Here is a 16,436-nt window from a genome sequence, read left to right as displayed (position 1 = left end):
GTTAAACATCCACGCTGCTCTTAAACACTCGTTCAAACGTATGCCCCCTTATCCCAGGTCTAAAAGTGATGGACCCCCTTTGCCTTTCAAGTAACCACCTGTGCACGATGCTTCGTCGGTATGTCTGCCACCAGACTACATCTTGTAACAACCTACGCATGAAGGCCCACCCACCGTCTCTGCACTTCACCCCCTGTAGATTGAATGCCGCCCAAGCATCTTTGCCCCTAGACTAGAGCTACTCGGCTCTTTCGACGTTTGCGAAGGTATATGCATAAACGCAGACAATGCATCTCTGACATGCCTCGACACTCATGAATCTGTCTCTCATCCGACTCTGAGCATCCCTGAACACCCGGGACACCTCTACTAATGTAATTACAAAGGTAGTTTCCAGCATGGGCCTGTGGAAGTCTCGGTTTGTTTCGGATTTTGTCGGTGAGAGGTTGATATCCCCCTTAGTTTTGTTGTGTACGGGAATCCTGAATACATGTGATAGAGATGCAATTGGGTTTCTTTTCCGCTTTCTCTTTGGAGATAATATTTAAACAGCGCTGCTGAGTTTGTCTTCGTTACTCTGCGATCCGCTCTGATTTAGTCGTTGTGCTCCCACCAGGGGGAGCTGCCGGATCAATTCTGAGTCTTTGTTAATTCGCTGGTAGGTGACTAGTGGAGAACTTCCCTTGCTGTGTCAACCCGTTTCTGTCGTCTGATTTGATTAGTATGAAGGAGAAATATGGCTATAAATGATTGTTATATAAAGTTGCGCTGAGGTGGAAAGCACAGCAATGTTGGCCCAGACTGACGCTTTTGATTGGCTGTCACTGAGCAGTGTGCCCCAGTCTGGGAAAGTTGCACGGCATGAGGTACCTAGCTGATTAGACCTATCAGTCGCACACCTTTGCATCAAGGCTGAGTTGTGTTTTTAAAAAGACGACCATTGAATACTTTTCATGCAGGTCGACAGATACAACCATAACCCTTTCATTTGCAAGAAAACTTAGAATGGGCTGCCACTCCAGCCCTGTCATGTGGAAGAACGTATGTGCGGGGTGACAACTCTGACCCCAGCGCTGCCAAGTTTGTTTGCTTATGTGTGACATTACTAGGTTAGCCATACACTTAGAGTCACATATAAGAAATGCAAATGTGACACGTGAGTGACCCCTCAGCACGAGCTAAGTGATGCAATTAGATCTGCTTCACCTTTAATGACATAAATAACCCTATTTTCACAATACGTAGAGCTCTTCTAATGCTATTATTTAAGTTCAAATCCAGTTCTTGTCAATGCTAGGAATCCTGTGTAGTCTTTTCCCGTAACATTTTAGATAAGCTCTCTCCTCCATCCCACACAGATACTTTCTCTTCTGCCTAGCCCCTGTGCTCCTTTCAGTCCCATGTCGGGTACCCTCTACTGTATTGCTGCTCGAGTAGTCTGTCTGCCATATCTACACATAATGTCCTTCCATTCTGCAGTTATTTCTGCATCCACCTCACCTCACGTTCCCTCTCAGCCCCACCCCTACATAAATTGCCCTCATCATTACACTCTGGCACCAGTCATTCATCCCATGTTTTCTTTTTGCTGTCTCAATATTATCTTCAACTCCTCCCTGAGGAACCCCTTATTAAGGTCTTGTATCCTTCACTATCACCGCACAGTGACCTGCTTTACCTTGTGTTTTTTTTTTTTTTTCCACACCACACTTTTGCTCACTTTCATCCTTCTTGTTCACTCATTACCCCTCCCCCCCTTCAGTACCCTTAGGTACCAGGTGTTCCACCTCAAAGAATGCTTTCATCTCTTCCACTCAGGTACTCTCTGTTGCTCCTCAGTTACAAATTGCATACTCCCCCGTTAGGGCCAAACCACTCTGTACCGTGAGTACACACATGCCTGCTCACCATGCACTTCAAAGCAAACAGCTAATTGTGTCTACAGCTTCAACCCCATTCTATGCCACCTAGTTCTCACAAAGACCAATACTGCTGCTTGGATTATTTGTGTTTGGAATCGTTGAAGGTAGTGAACCTTCTGAAAACATGCTTGACAGATGTTTTTTACAGATGAACATCATGCTTTTTCAATGAACTGTACAGAATCGGCTGTGAAGGCTGTTTTGTAAACGTATACTGATGAAGCAGTTGCTAGATCCGTGCTGAAACGTTTATTGAAGTAGCAGGGCAGACACCCTTGTTATGTTGTGCAAAGGATGAGGCTCTTGATCTTTTTCAGTCCAAGAACCTCACGCCATGAGAGAGAACTAGAACTACTTCCTTTTTTTCATTTTTTTTTTTGTCTGCGACACTTTCTATGCTGGGATTGTAAACACATACACCAGTTAAAGTAAAACCAGAAGTCGCAGAATGCAATGCTTTAAAGCAGAACTTGCTGAAGGCGTCTCAGATGGCGTGGAGCTACTTGGCAAGGATGTCCACAGTAGAAATTAGTTCCTGAAGGATCCTTGGTCTTAATTTCGGTAATGCCTCATCCTAGCAAAGCATGGGCATTAATAAAGATTTTTTTAATGGAGTACCTTTTCGAAATGTAGCCTGGATTTCTGAGCAAGTTTGCATAATTCCCAAACAAAGCACTTCACTCACCACTGTGGAAGGAAACGACAGGCTGCTACACAAGTCTTTCTTGAAGTAGAAATAAAGCAAGTCTAAGGTTTTCACATTTTATTATATTTCCATATTCTACGCTTTGTGGACAATTGTTCCTCATCTTGCTGATAACCAGACAAAATGGTTGAAACAACCTGAAACACGTTGTGCCGGTGGTTGAAACAATGATGAGTAACAACTTGCCTAAAAGCATGTGGATATGAAACACAATAAAAATGCTCTAAGACCAAGTTTTGTGCAACAGCCCATCTTTCACTTATACGATGATGAATGCAATGTGATGATTATAAGACATTTTAGGGTTTGTTTGCCACAGAAGAGAGGCTGGCTGGCTTTAGTTTAAGAAAGCACCTGCTTACAGGAGGGAAGTGGAACACAGACATTGTGAAACGACTTTTGTGCAACTGCCTGTAACTTGCATCTAATCTGCATGCATGATGTACATAATAAAGTTCAAAAGAATTGATTAACCTAAAAAAACAAACAGTTTCTGACCCCTGCTTCACTGTATCTTCTGGCTTGCACCTACCTTTCTGTTTGATGCGCAGTGCTTCAGCCCACTCTCTGCTGTGTACAATGAAGCTGTCAAAGGAGATGACTCGACTGCTTCACCGTGCTCCCGGAGTTCTGACTGATCGAGCAGAGAAAGTGAGAGGGGCTCCTCTGAGGCTCCCAGCTGCAGGGTGATTTCCTTGCAGAGCGGTAGGCCTGACATCTGACGTGGACAGGCCTCTGCATCGGAATGTGAAGTGTTTGAACAGAGCTAGTGGTACAGAGGCACTTAATCATAAGGTTCTGCTTCACTGGCTTGGGGGCAGGCCCGTTCAGGAATTCCCATCCAGATGGGCTAAGGGTACTTTCTGGGTTGCCTATGTGTGCCCAATTGTAGTCAATTCTAGATTTACATTAGATCTTCTTCCAAACAGGCATGCTGTGCATCTAGAGTTATTTGAGAGTAACACCTGATGTCTATGCTCAAGAGCACAGTCATTATATTTTCCACCAGGCCTGGCCTCAACACAGGCACCTGGATTCCAAGCAGATTGTAATAATCGTTCAAGGTTAAGGAGGCTCTTGTTACCACACCTGAGCCTTGACATTGCACACTAGGAAGACTGACTACTTAGTCCTTGCAATTTGCCCAACGCATATTTCTTTGCCTATTGTGAACTTTGTAACTGTTTATTTTCATGTCACTTTTAGCGATATAGTTCAGTTGATAAGTTTGAAAAACACTAACACATTTTGAGAAAAATAAAGCAGTATTGTTTGCCAACTAAGAGCAGTTTCTGATGGATACAACTACCTGTGGATTCCTCACCTAATGAATACTCCCTTGGCGCCAGCATTCGACGGAAATCTTCTTCCTAGCTTTTGCACGTCGACGAGGACGTCACATTAGCCCACGCGACGCCGTCTGACGTCATACAGACAATAAGAGGTCTTCGCCGACGTCCGTTCCCTTTTTTCCGTGCATTCGAAACGGTTATCTTCGAGGGAGCTACTGTTACATTCGTAGTTACAGTGTATTTTCTGCTGCGTGGATTTTCTCTGCGGTAATAATGTCTCAGAGGAAGTCGGGTTTCAAGCCCTGTCAAGAGTGTGGCGGCAAGATGTCCGTTACTGATCCTCACTCCGACTGTCTATGGTGTTTAAGCTCCGACCACGACGTCGCAACTTCTGATTCATGTCAGCACATGAATCCGAAGGCCCTGAAAGAACGTGAGGCTAAACTATTCATGGCGAAGTCGAAGAGAAAGGAGAAAAAAAATCATAAGAAGTCTTCTTCGCCAAGGTCTCATCGGCGTCATCGAGACTCCCGGCGCCGTAGGGATTCACGGCTTCATTCCAGCAAGGAGTCTCGTTCGAGGTCGCCTTTGGCTTGGCGTCGGAAGACTTGGGAGGTCAGTCCCACGGTCACGCCACATCCATCGACGCCGTTGCCCTCTCAGACGTCACCGACTTCGCCTGGACAGGCGTCTGTGGTTGAGGTGATGCAGCCTCTTGTGATGTCTCCGGCATCGCGGACGTCGAGGCTGGCGTCTGGGTCGCCTTCGATCCAGGCACCCCAGTATCCAGCTTTTCCCGCCCCTGGAGCCGATAATACCGCATTTCTGAATGCGATGTATACCATCTTTCAACAGATGGCTCCAGGAGGTGCTCCGGCTGCTCCTTCGGGGCCCTTGGCCTTTTCATTGGGTGATCCTGCGCCTCTACGGCCGGCACCCTTTATGCCCTTTCTCCCTTTAGGGAATGTGGGCTCGGCGCCGGTGTTGGCGCCGGTGGCCGCTCCGGTGGCTCCAGAGGTTTTGGCCCCGGAGATTTCCATCCCGTCGACGTCAGGATGTCGTCCTGTGACTCCGGCGGGTCCATCGGAGACTCCAAGATTTCTTCGTCCTGCTCCTTCCTCGGCGCCAAAGCTGCCTGTGGCGCCCGACGCGGCGTCGGATGGTTCTGGAGATCGGCGCTGATCTTCGACTTCGGCGGAGGCCATGTCGACTCCGCGTATCGAGGAAAGACTACATTCGAGGAGGCGTGCTCTCCGTCTTTTGGAAGAGCAGGAATACCAACGAGTCTTGGAGGAAGGAGAGGTTGAGGACTCTGGTGATGGACTGCATGGTCTGGATACAGCCAGTGGGCTGGATACTTCCCCTGAGTGGGACCTTTCATCTCCAGGGGAATATACGGAGGAGGATGCTACCTTTCACGCTGTGGTGAGGAAGGCGGCTAACTTTCTGGACCTGCCTTTGCCGGTGGCAGAGGCGAAGCAGAATTTACTGACTGAGGTACTGCATCCGGCCTCTGCTGCAGCGGAGCCTCTCTTGCCATTTAATTAGGCTTTGCTTGATCCGGTGTTAGAGGTGTGGAAGAAGCCAGTATCTTCCTCGGCTGTTCATAGGGCTGTGGCCAGGAGATATCGAGCTGCACCATCTGACCCTGGCTTTCTGTTTAGACACCCTACGCCGGAGAGCTGGGTGGTGCAAGCCTCCTTTTCCTCTAGGTCCGCGCCTGGATCTTTCCCGACGGTACCGGGAGACAGAGACTCTAAAAAGCTGGATGCACAATCCAAAAAGATATTTTCCTCTTGTAGTTTGGCGTTGAAGGCCACCAACGTGACTTGCATTCTGGGGAGATACATCCATGCTCTCATGGACGATATTTCATCTTCATTTACGGAGCTTCCCCAGGGACTCTTGAATGTTGTCTCGGATGCCCAGGCTGCCGCAACCCAGATTATCCAGTCTGGGCTGGACACGACCGACTCGGTGGCTAGGGCAATGGGCACGGCTGTGGTGGCAAGGAGGCAGGCCTGGCTCCGTAACTCAGGGTTTTCTGCGGACGTGCAGTCGACCCTGTTGGACCTCCCGTTTGATGGGGACAAACTGTTTGGAGCCAAAGCAGATTCGGCCTTGGAGAGATTTAAAGAAAGCAGGGCCACAGCCAAATCATTAGGGCTGCAAGCCCCTTCTTCTGCCTCCTCCAGATTTTTCAGGAGGTTTCGTAGATTTGGCCGTGGCTCTTCCTCCGCTTCCTTTCGGGGGAGATTCCAGCAACCCACCTCTTCCCTCCCCTATAGATCATTTAGAGGGAGGGGTAGGGCCCACACCAGAGGAGCCTCTCAGCAGCACTCTGCCTCTTCCTCGTCCTCTGGAGGGGTGCAGCAGGGAAAGCAGCCTTAGGCATCCACCATTTCCCACTCACTCCTCTCCTGTAGAGGGGAGGTTACGGCATTTTCTCCACAAGTGGGAGACTATTACATCGGACACTTGGGTTATCAGTATTGTGGGAAAAGGCTACACCCTTCCCTTTCGGGAGTTTCCGCCCCCCATCCCGCCCCGCCCATCTTATTGTTCAGAAGAACACCTCCTGTTGTTAGAACAGGAGGTTCAAGTCCTCCTTTCAAAGGGCGCGGTGGAGTTAGTTCCAGAGCAGGAAAGGGGTCGAGGTTGTTACTCAAGGTACTTCCTGATTCCCAAGAAGGATGGTCGGTTGAGACCAATCCTGGATCTGAGGATCTTGAATTGGTTCCTCAAACAGGAAAAGTTCAAGATGCTGACCCTAGCTCAGGTGCTTTTGTCGTTGAACAAAGACGATTGGATGGTGTCTGTCGACTTGCAGGATGCTTATTTTCATATCCCGATACTCAAGTCGCACAGGAAGTATCTCCGGTTTGTGGTAGGGTCGCAGCACTATCACTTTGCGGTCCTCCCGTTTGGTCTTACTTCAGCACCTCGAGTCTTCACGAAGGTGATGTCAGTGGTTGCGGCAGAGCACAGAAGGAAGGGGATAGCAGTATTCCCTTACTTGGACGACTGGTTGATCAAAGCCAAGTCTCCGGAGCTTGTGTCGCATCATCTGCAGTCAACAACCCAGTTGTTGTTCGACCTGGGCTTTTCGGTGAACGTGCCCAAATCTCACCTGGAGCCCTCTCAGCGCCTCCTGTTCATAGGGGCAGTACTGGATACAACATTGAATCGAGCCTTTCCTCCGCCTCAGCGGATTTAAGATATTCAGGAGTTGGTTCCAATGTTTCGAAATGGAGCGGTAGTTCCAGTCCTCAAGGTCCTTCGTCTGCTCTGTCTGTTTGCCTCCTGCATACTGTTGGTCACGCATGCTCGCTGGCATATGAGGGCTCTTCAGTGGTGCCTCCGAAGGCAGTGGTCTCAACACAAAGGAGATCTAGAAGGTGCTGTCAAGATCTCTGGAGATGCTGCTGTGGACTTGAAGTGGTGGATTGCGAGCAACAATCTTTCACAAGAAAGCCGTTCGCGCAGTCACCACCCGTGACCACGGTCATAATGGATGCTTCCACTCTAGGGTGGTGAGCTCATCTGGGGGATCTGGAGATCAAAGGGCTTTGGTCTCCAGAGGAACAGATTTTTCATATCAATCTGTTGGAGTTGCGGGCTGTACGTCTGGCTCTCAAGGCCTTCCTCCCTTCCCTTCGTGGTCAGTCGGTACAGGTCCTGACGGACAATACTACCGCGATGTGGTACATAAACAAACCGGGAGGAGTAGGGTCGTACCTTCTCTGCAGAGAAGCTCTTCGACTATGGTCCTGGGCAAAGGACCATCAGATTTGCTTGGTAGCAAATCATCTGGCCGGGGTCTTGAATGTACGTGCGGACAGTCTCAGTCGCCATTTCTCGGTCGACCACGAGTGGCGTCTCCATCCAGATCAAGTCCGTTTAATCTTCCAGATGTGGGGGTTTCCTCGGATAGATTTGTTTGCCACTCTGGAGAACGCGCATTGTCCGTTATTCTGCAGCCTCCAGTATCCGATGCAGGGAGCGTTGGGGGACGCGTTTCAGATAACCTGGTGCGGCCAGTTCCTTTACGCGTTTCCCCCCATACCCTTGATTCCTCGGGTGTTGAGGAAGATTCGCCAAGACCGGGCCCAAGTCATCTAAATAGCTCCGGATTGGCCAAGGAGGGTGTGGTACTCCGACCTTCTCCAACTCTCACTGTGCCCTCCGCTCCGTCTCCCTCTCGGGGCAGACCTCCTCTCGCAGTCGCAGGGGCAGGTTTTACACCCCAACCTCCAGAGTCTGCACCTACATGCCTGGAGATTGAGCGGGGCAACCTGAGTTCCTTCTCTCTCCCGCCTGATGTAGTGGATGTTATATTAGCGGCCAGGCGACACTCCACTAAATCTATCTACGCTAATAGGTGGTCTAAATTTGTTATGTGGTGTGGAGAGAGACAGATTGATCCCTTACATGCTCATGTGTCAGATGTTTTGTCTTTTGCTCTGTCTCTAGCGCAGAAAGGTTGTGCAGTGGCTACCATTAAAGGTTATTTGTCTGCCTTGTTAGCCTTTATTTGTCTTCCAGACCAACCATCATTATTTAAATCCCCTATTGTTCTCAGATTCTTGAAAGGTCTTCTAAATAAATATCCTCCAAAACCATTCGTTATGCCTCAATGGGATTTGTCCTTGGTCCTGACTTTCCTTATGGGGTCCCCTTTTGAACCTATGCATTCTTGCCCCTTAAGGTATTTAGTTATTAAGACAGTCTTCTTGGTGGCTATAACATCTGCAAGGAGAGTGAGTGAGTTGCAGGCCTTATCGGTAAAACCCCCTTATACAAACTTTTATGGGGATAAGGTGGTGTTGAGGACCAAGGCTGCTTTCCTCCCGAAGGTTGTTTCACCCTTCCATTTGGCCCAGACAATTACTTTGTCCACGTTCTATCCTCCGCCTCATCCTTCAAAGGAGGAAGAGAGACTACATTGCTTGGACCCAAAGAGGGCGTTAAGCTTCTACATTGATAGAACGAAGGACTTCAGGCTGGAGGATCAGCTGTTCATCGGATACGTGGGCAAGAGGAGAGGAAAGGCAGTCCACAAGAGAACACTCTCCAGGTGGGTTGTTCTTTGCATTAAAATCTGTTACTCTTTAGCAAAGAAGGATCCTCCTGATGGCATTAGAGCTCATTCCACCAGAGCTAAGTCGGCCACTTCGGCCTTGGCCAGAGGTGTTCCTGTGGTTGACATCTGCAAGGCCGCAACTTGGTCGTCCCTTCACACTTTTGCGAAGCATTACTGCTTGGATTCTGAGGTCAGAAGGGACGGCCATTTTGCACGGTCTGTGCTGCAGGATTTCTTGGTTTGACCATTTAGGCACCCACCACCGGACGTGGTACTGCTTTGGGACTCTATTCATTAGGTGAGGAATCCACAGGTAGTTGTATCCATCAGAAGAACGAGTTACTTACCTTCGGTAACGACTTTTCTGGTGGATACATTAGCTACCTGTGGATTCCTCACGGTCCCACCCGCCTCCCCGTTGCCTTTTTGGTCTTACCAAGTAATCCTTGAGTGCGCTCCTATTGGTCTTCAAGACTGCAATAGATTTTGTATATATGGATATTTGTGTGTATGTATATATGTGTGTGTGTGTATGTATATATATATATATATATATATATATATATATTTGTGTATATACATAATTAGTATATAGTTGTTTGTTTAAAAAAAAATAAAAAAAAATTATATTAAATCTATAGCCATTTTATTGCAATGTTGTATGATTTACAATGTTATGGGATGTTGCCTTGCTCTTTCATTGCATTGGGTTATTGTTCTCATGCACGTAAAAAATGTTGGTACTGACGTCCGCACGTCGGCGAGGACCTCTTATTGCCTGTATGACGTCAGACGGCGTCGCGTGGGCTAATGTGACGTCCTCGTCGACGTGCAGAAGCTAGGAAGAAGATTTCCGTCGAATGCTGGCGCCATGGGAGTATTCATTAGGTGAGGAATCCACAGGTAGCTAATGTATCCACCAGAAAAGTCGTTACCGAAGGTAAGTAACTCGTTCTTTTGTGCCTGACAAGTGTAAAACCAGTAATTGCAGTAAAACGGGTAACCTTCTGGGGCCGTATTACACAGCGCGCCCTGGTTACAGAAAGGGACGCAGGTGCTTGTGCAGCTCAGCTCCTTCTTTAATACTGACGCATGTAGAGCCAGATAGTATTCAGAGAACGTTTCTTCATTTGCATGGGTCATAACTCAATACAAATCATTTTGCCTTTTTGCCAGCCCATATTATGGATGTGGACGCTGAGGCAAAGAGGCACACAGCATGGGAAACAATCATCTAGACAAACACAATACTCGAGCAGGGTTGGTTTTGTACCAGTCTGAACTGAAAGCTTCTAAAGTGCACTTGATTCTCTCAGGTCTGGTCATATCATGTATTGTTATGCAGGTTTGTAAAGCGCACACTCACCCAATAGGGAATCCTGCAGCGAGTAGGTGTGAGATTAACCAAGTCTAGGGCCTAATGTGGTTACTTTAAAAAGCCAGGTCTTCAGCTTCTTGTGGAAGTCAAAAAGTGAGGTGTGGCTCAGAAGTGTAATGGCACATCATTTCACACCTTAGGAGCAATGTTGGAGAGCGCTTAATCACTGGATCTGGTTTTCAATATGCATGGGATGTGTGCAAATAGTCTTGCCTAGCTGAAGTGTCTGGAAAGTTTGTGAAAACATATGGTATTGTTGAGGTATGCTGGGCTAGAGTGCTTTGAAAGTTTGGGTGAGGAGTAAAAAATTTATTCATTTGGGTAGCTCCTTGATATGAAATTGTCATGGGAGGGAGATAGGGATTATGGCTGTAGAGTTCTGGATGTTCTGCAGCCTTCTGATAGGATGCTTGTTTACCCAAGCATAGTGGGTGTCAATGTAGTCTAGGTTGTTGGTGGCAAGAGTGTGGGTGATGATTTTCGGTGTGTTGAGTCAAAGCCATTTGAAAATCTTCCTCAGCATCTTCAGTATATGCAAGCATAAGGCAATGATGGTGTTGACTTGGGCTGTGATTTTGAGTTTACAGTCGAGGATCATATGAAGGTTCTTGGCTTGGGTTATTTAGTTTGGAGGTAAGTCTAGATAATTAGCATGAATGCCACTATGTATCATCTCACATTGTATAACCTATGGTAGCCCTTTATTGATCTGAATTATGATGTGGTCAGACAAAGAGTATCACTAAGGTCAGTAAATTTATTCAGTAGGGGAGGACCAAATTATGTGACAGGTCACTAAATTTTGCACCAAAAAAAGGCAAATTACGTGGTATAATATGGCAACATTTTGTGATAGTATGACTTCATTCTTTTGTTATTGTTTAGACATGTTAACACTGTCTGGGCCCAGGTTGCATCTCATTTATGCAAGTTTAAAAGACATGTATAGCAATAAGCAACTGAAAGCGGAACAGTCAACCTTGGCATAGGGTCTTCAACCGCATTTTGAGCTAGGATTTCTTTTAATCCGCAGAGATTGGAGCAGATGATAGATTATGTGGCAAATGCAGAAATGTTATCCATACTGTTGTGGAAAACACCAGAGCCATAAAATTGCATAATTCCAGTGGTGCTGAATATAACCTGGGAATGTGCAGTGTACTGTGACAAGATATCCGAATATGAAATGCTCACACTTGTAACTCTGCCATACTGGTGAGAACAAATTCAAACCAACACAATATTTTACTTGAGATAACACAATTATTTACTTCACCTCAGCATCTGGCACAAAACAGACACGCTTAGCGCCTGATTCACAAAGGTAAACTTACACTTTTGTGTATGTTTACTAGTTTTTTGGTATTCTTAAATTACAAGTTCAATTTTACGAATAGTAATTTTAAGACTGGGGAGACTCTGCACTTGTGGCAGAGACTCAGCACATAAAAAGTTAGGCCTATCCTATCTTTTTATGTGCAGAGCTCTCCACCCCAAATGCGTCATCTCCGGAGTCGTAAAATTGCTGTTAGTAAAAATAAACTTGTAGTTCATTAATACCAAAATAAAATAGTAAACTTACAGAAAAGTGTAAGTTTACCTTTTGTGAATCAAGCCCTTACACATATCAGGCATTGTAATTCCACATTAATTCTTGGGGGGACCTTTATGAATCCCTTGCCCTGGTGGCTGCCTGTCCAGTGAGGCATGCACCTCTGCTATCTGAATAATATAATGTATGCCCCATCCTACAGTATATTACTGCGTGCATCTTACACATGCTAAATACATAAACACTCTCGGAACACCCACTCAGACCATAATTGAGGTGCAAAAGGTTCTCAGGCTTGGGCCCTGGTATCCGTGAACCTGCTGCATTATTGGCAGGTAAACATCTGTCCCCACTGGGGGGGGACCCACTGAAAGCTCAATCCGGGCTTGAGCCTAAAGCCTGGCTCTAGTTCCACTTGAGGTCCTATTGGAACTTATAGCCCATAACAAGCCGAGCTTTCATGTACTTTCTGCTTCCCACCCTGCATCTACTTAGTTTGTGGTGTTACGGCAAGATCTTCCAACTTTGGAACTGAATAATCCAGGTTTGAGTCTGTGCATTGCTCAACACCCTGTGATTCTGGGAAAATCTCCAGTGCCTAAAATAAATAAATGTGAAACTGTATAATGTAATTGGTGTTCATGTAAAGCGCTTCAATACCTCCTAGGTTGAATTTGTACAATATAAAAACTTCAGAAAACTGCACAGACAGGTAAAATCAAAGTACTAAAATAAAAAAGAGAAAGACACACAATCATTTGGTGGCTGATTTGTACAAATTAAAACATAAAACCTGGATAAATTGCAGCTTCTCCACTTTAGTTATGTGAGTCTGGGCAAATATTTTGTCACAAAACTCGCTTTTCTTCATATTTGTGGATGAATCAGAGTCATATCCATGATTCTTGAAAATCAACTATACAAAAACAGATTGTGTTTTATTTAATAGACTTATATTGTTCTATAATAATCTGGGCCACATACAGGATCCATGTGACAAGTGTCTTGCCTGTTGACTCACTAATGGCACTGTCACAATTGTGAGGACGGGGGCTGGAACGACTCTAAACTTTTAATAAGTACTTCTCAGTGCAACACTATAATTTGACACTAATGTCAAAGCTTCTATGTGTTAATTAAATACAGTTTAAAAAAAAAATTGAAGTGATTTTCTCATATTTTACGTGATGTTTGCTGTATGTTTTACTTAACAAACATTTTCAGGGCTTGACCCATACATGGGCTCTAAGAGCCGAGCCAAGCCAGACACTTAGCTCTGCAGTGGCTCTGCTCTCCCTGTTACTGTGTTGGCTCTGCCACCTCTGCCCCCCAAAAGACACACTTCACTGCAGTTTTAAAGACAGTGGAAAAAAACATTACAATGTTCCAATACTGAGAAGGAAGAAACACTTAACAGGTACGTTCTCCATGGCCTTTTCTGCTGTGACTGGGTGGTTGAGAGGTCATGTTTGGTTGGGCCTGGACCAGATGGTCCCTCTGCTAGAACCGGGCCTGAATGGGGGCCGCATTCACTGTCTAGATCAGGGTGCAGGGTCCTCACAGCCACCAACTGGTGTCCCACATGTCCGCATGTCAGCTGAACCCTCACAGTTCACTGAGCCAGTGCTAGGAGTTGCACTGTGATTATAGGACAAACTCATGTACCAGCGAGAGGCACACCAATGACTGGAGAAGCTGAGGACCCTGTACGATCCCCTGTATGGCCATTATCACATCACCAGGTCTTTTGTACCACGCACTCTGCGTTAGCAGCCTTCAACAGGTTAAGCAGTTCTACTCTTAGATTATATATATATATATATATATATATATATATATATATATATATATATATATATATATATATATATTGCTAGACAGTTGGCAGGGCTGTGACCCTGTCCTTTAGCAGAACAGGACTGATGAAATGAGCTCTGCAGGCTTATCCTCTATAAGAACGAGTTTGAAGGGGTGACCACTCCAGCCCTATTAAGTAGCAGGTCCTACGTATGCATTATAACACCTTTTAAGCCCTTGTGTGTTGGAAAATCCATGCTTTTGAAGACAACCAGTCCAGTTCTAGACCTATAGGAAGCCTCTAGTAGTATGTTAACTTCAGCAGTCCTGTACTTCAAACCATACATACATGAGGGTACTTTCAGAATAGTCTTCCTTTTATGCTCGGCCGACCATCCAGTGTTCATTCTTTAGGAGTGATAAGATTTTATTTTGTTTTAGGTGTAGCAGGTAAAGTTCTCTTGCCAGTGTATCAATTTCCTATAGTAAATCCCCTTCCGTTCAGTCATTTAAATTACACACTGAGTTTAATTGAAGCACACACAAATGGTTGACATAGTTGAACTGGGATATCAGACCTACTCCGCACCAATCGTACGTGCCACGATGAATGGGGATAACCATAGGCTATACCTGTAGGCTACCCAGTGAGTTTGAATGATGCCTCCAACATTAACTTTCCAGTGGTCTAGCAAAGGTCCAAAGAGACTCTCCTATTGATAAAAAATTTCAGATATAAATAATAGCATTGCACAAATACGTCCATTACTAAAGAAAAGTTGGCTGAAGACTAAAAGTCTGATTTACCCATAACACCAGAATATCGATTGAGTAAGGGGGAATGCTCCCAGGGAGGACCGGCGGTGTGGCCACTATGACTCTTCTGTTTATGATTATATCAGCTGTGTCCCATAATGACTACCTACGAATCATGTGATAATATACTGACACATTTTTGTAAAGTTATTTTACAGGCCAGTAAATCTGTTGCTTTGTAACTATGATGTGCCCTTCGCGGGTGAGACTATTTTATGTTTTTTGAAAGGGCGACTGCACTGTACAGTGTGTAAGCAAACCTACATAGTAAATATTCCCCACATAAATTTACTAGTTAGAGCCATTACTGATTCCTTGAAATTGAGTCATATTAAAACAGACCTCCTTGGCCAAGGGGGTGATTTTGCACAGTTATCCTTAACACCTATCCTTGAGTTAGTGTTCAGAGCTTGTTTGAGGCTGTTTCCAGACTGATGTGAATACTACGGACCTGGTAATCGCTCCTTGCAATTTGGGATAGGTGTGGTTGGGGAAGGTCAGACGGATACCAGTCCTTACATGGAGAGGGATTTGGGGGGGATCCAGGGCAGGTTGGTAGGGTCAGGAGGCAAAAAAAGGTTTTGGAAATGACTATAAGCTTAACACATCTTAATGTGTAGATATTTAATAGCGGAAGGAGAGAGTGAAAGGAAACTAGTACAATTGGAGTGTAGTAAAACTCCGTTAAAATTCATCTAGGATCTGTTGACTCCAACAGTTTTATCTACATGGACAGTTCACACAAATGTATAGCATCTTACAGGTGCATCATGTGGGGGTGTCGAGATTAGTGTGGTGGGTAGAATGACTAAGGGAAGGCCCCAGCCTTTGTGAAAGCCTAACCTTTCTACCAGAATCTGTCCAGCACAGTAGCAGCAAAAGGGAAATTGATCAGCATGATAAGGATATATGATAAGAGGCAAGGGTGGTCACTGATGGAACAGGATGGGGGAATTTCGGATAGGTCAGTCCTCAAAACTGGTACGCTGCTGCCGTAAGGCAGAGGAAATTGGTGTGAGAACTGTATGACCCAAGAGGGCCACTAAATGGTCTCTTAGCCTAGTGATATAATGGCATGGAAAATGGAAACTGGCATCTAAAATGGAAACTAAGTGTGGGTGCGTGCATTTACTGCTCTTACTGATACATAGATGCTGCTACAGAAATGACCTGAAAGACCCCTCCAACTCTCCCCCCCCCCCAAATGTGGTACAATAGTAATTTACCTTCTCTTTGTTGTCATTGCAATGTCGAAAGAAGGCATCGCTAACCATTTGAGTAATAAGATCTGATAATGTTCAACAAAACTCATCGCAAGCTACTAATATTAATAATGTTGTAATAGTGACCTCATCAGTGAAGATTACATTAGTGACCCCCTTATGCAAGATTACCAGCAGTGATCACCTTAGTTAACCAGGTAGAGTTGCCAGCAGTAATGTAAAAAAAAAAGATGTTTTCAATTTGTGATGCCTTTACAAGGGCGATACATTACAGTCGTAGCTGCAGCGCTCCCAGCACCAAGGCAAATAATATTAGTAATACGTCTCCCCCATCACTTTGTGAATTTAGAATGCCTTTACATGGGTAAAACATAAGATATAGCTGCAATGCCTCTGACACTATATATAATATTAGTAATAAGTCTCACCAGTACCACATGATTCATCACTCAGATATCAGCTTTATATATATTTGGAAAATTCAGCCATTTTTCTCCAAACATCTGCTTATGAATTTGGAAAATACATATATTTTCACCTTGAATGCACACTTTTTTCAATTTTGGTATACATCTGTTCAGTGAAGCAAAATCTTCAAATTTAGTAGGCTGGGATGCACACAGGTCAGCTGATTACAGGTAGCTGGATAGCTATCAGTAGCTTGTGA

At 45.4% G+C, this 16,436-nt stretch overlaps 1 protein-coding gene across 5 annotated transcripts in view; it reads left to right on the top strand.

Annotated features, from left to right (window-relative positions):
• Positions 1–16,436, top strand: part of RALGPS2 (Ral GEF with PH domain and SH3 binding motif 2) — an 812,647-nt gene that overhangs the window by 165,579 nt on the left and 630,632 nt on the right. The gene's annotated exons all lie outside the window — the stretch shown is intronic.

The sequence above is a fragment of the Pleurodeles waltl genome, chromosome 4_2 (assembly GCF_031143425.1).
Source record: "Pleurodeles waltl isolate 20211129_DDA chromosome 4_2, aPleWal1.hap1.20221129, whole genome shotgun sequence".
NCBI classification, from domain to species: Eukaryota; Metazoa; Chordata; class Amphibia; order Caudata; family Salamandridae; genus Pleurodeles; species Pleurodeles waltl.
This window is presented reverse-complemented; position numbering and strand designations above follow the sequence as displayed.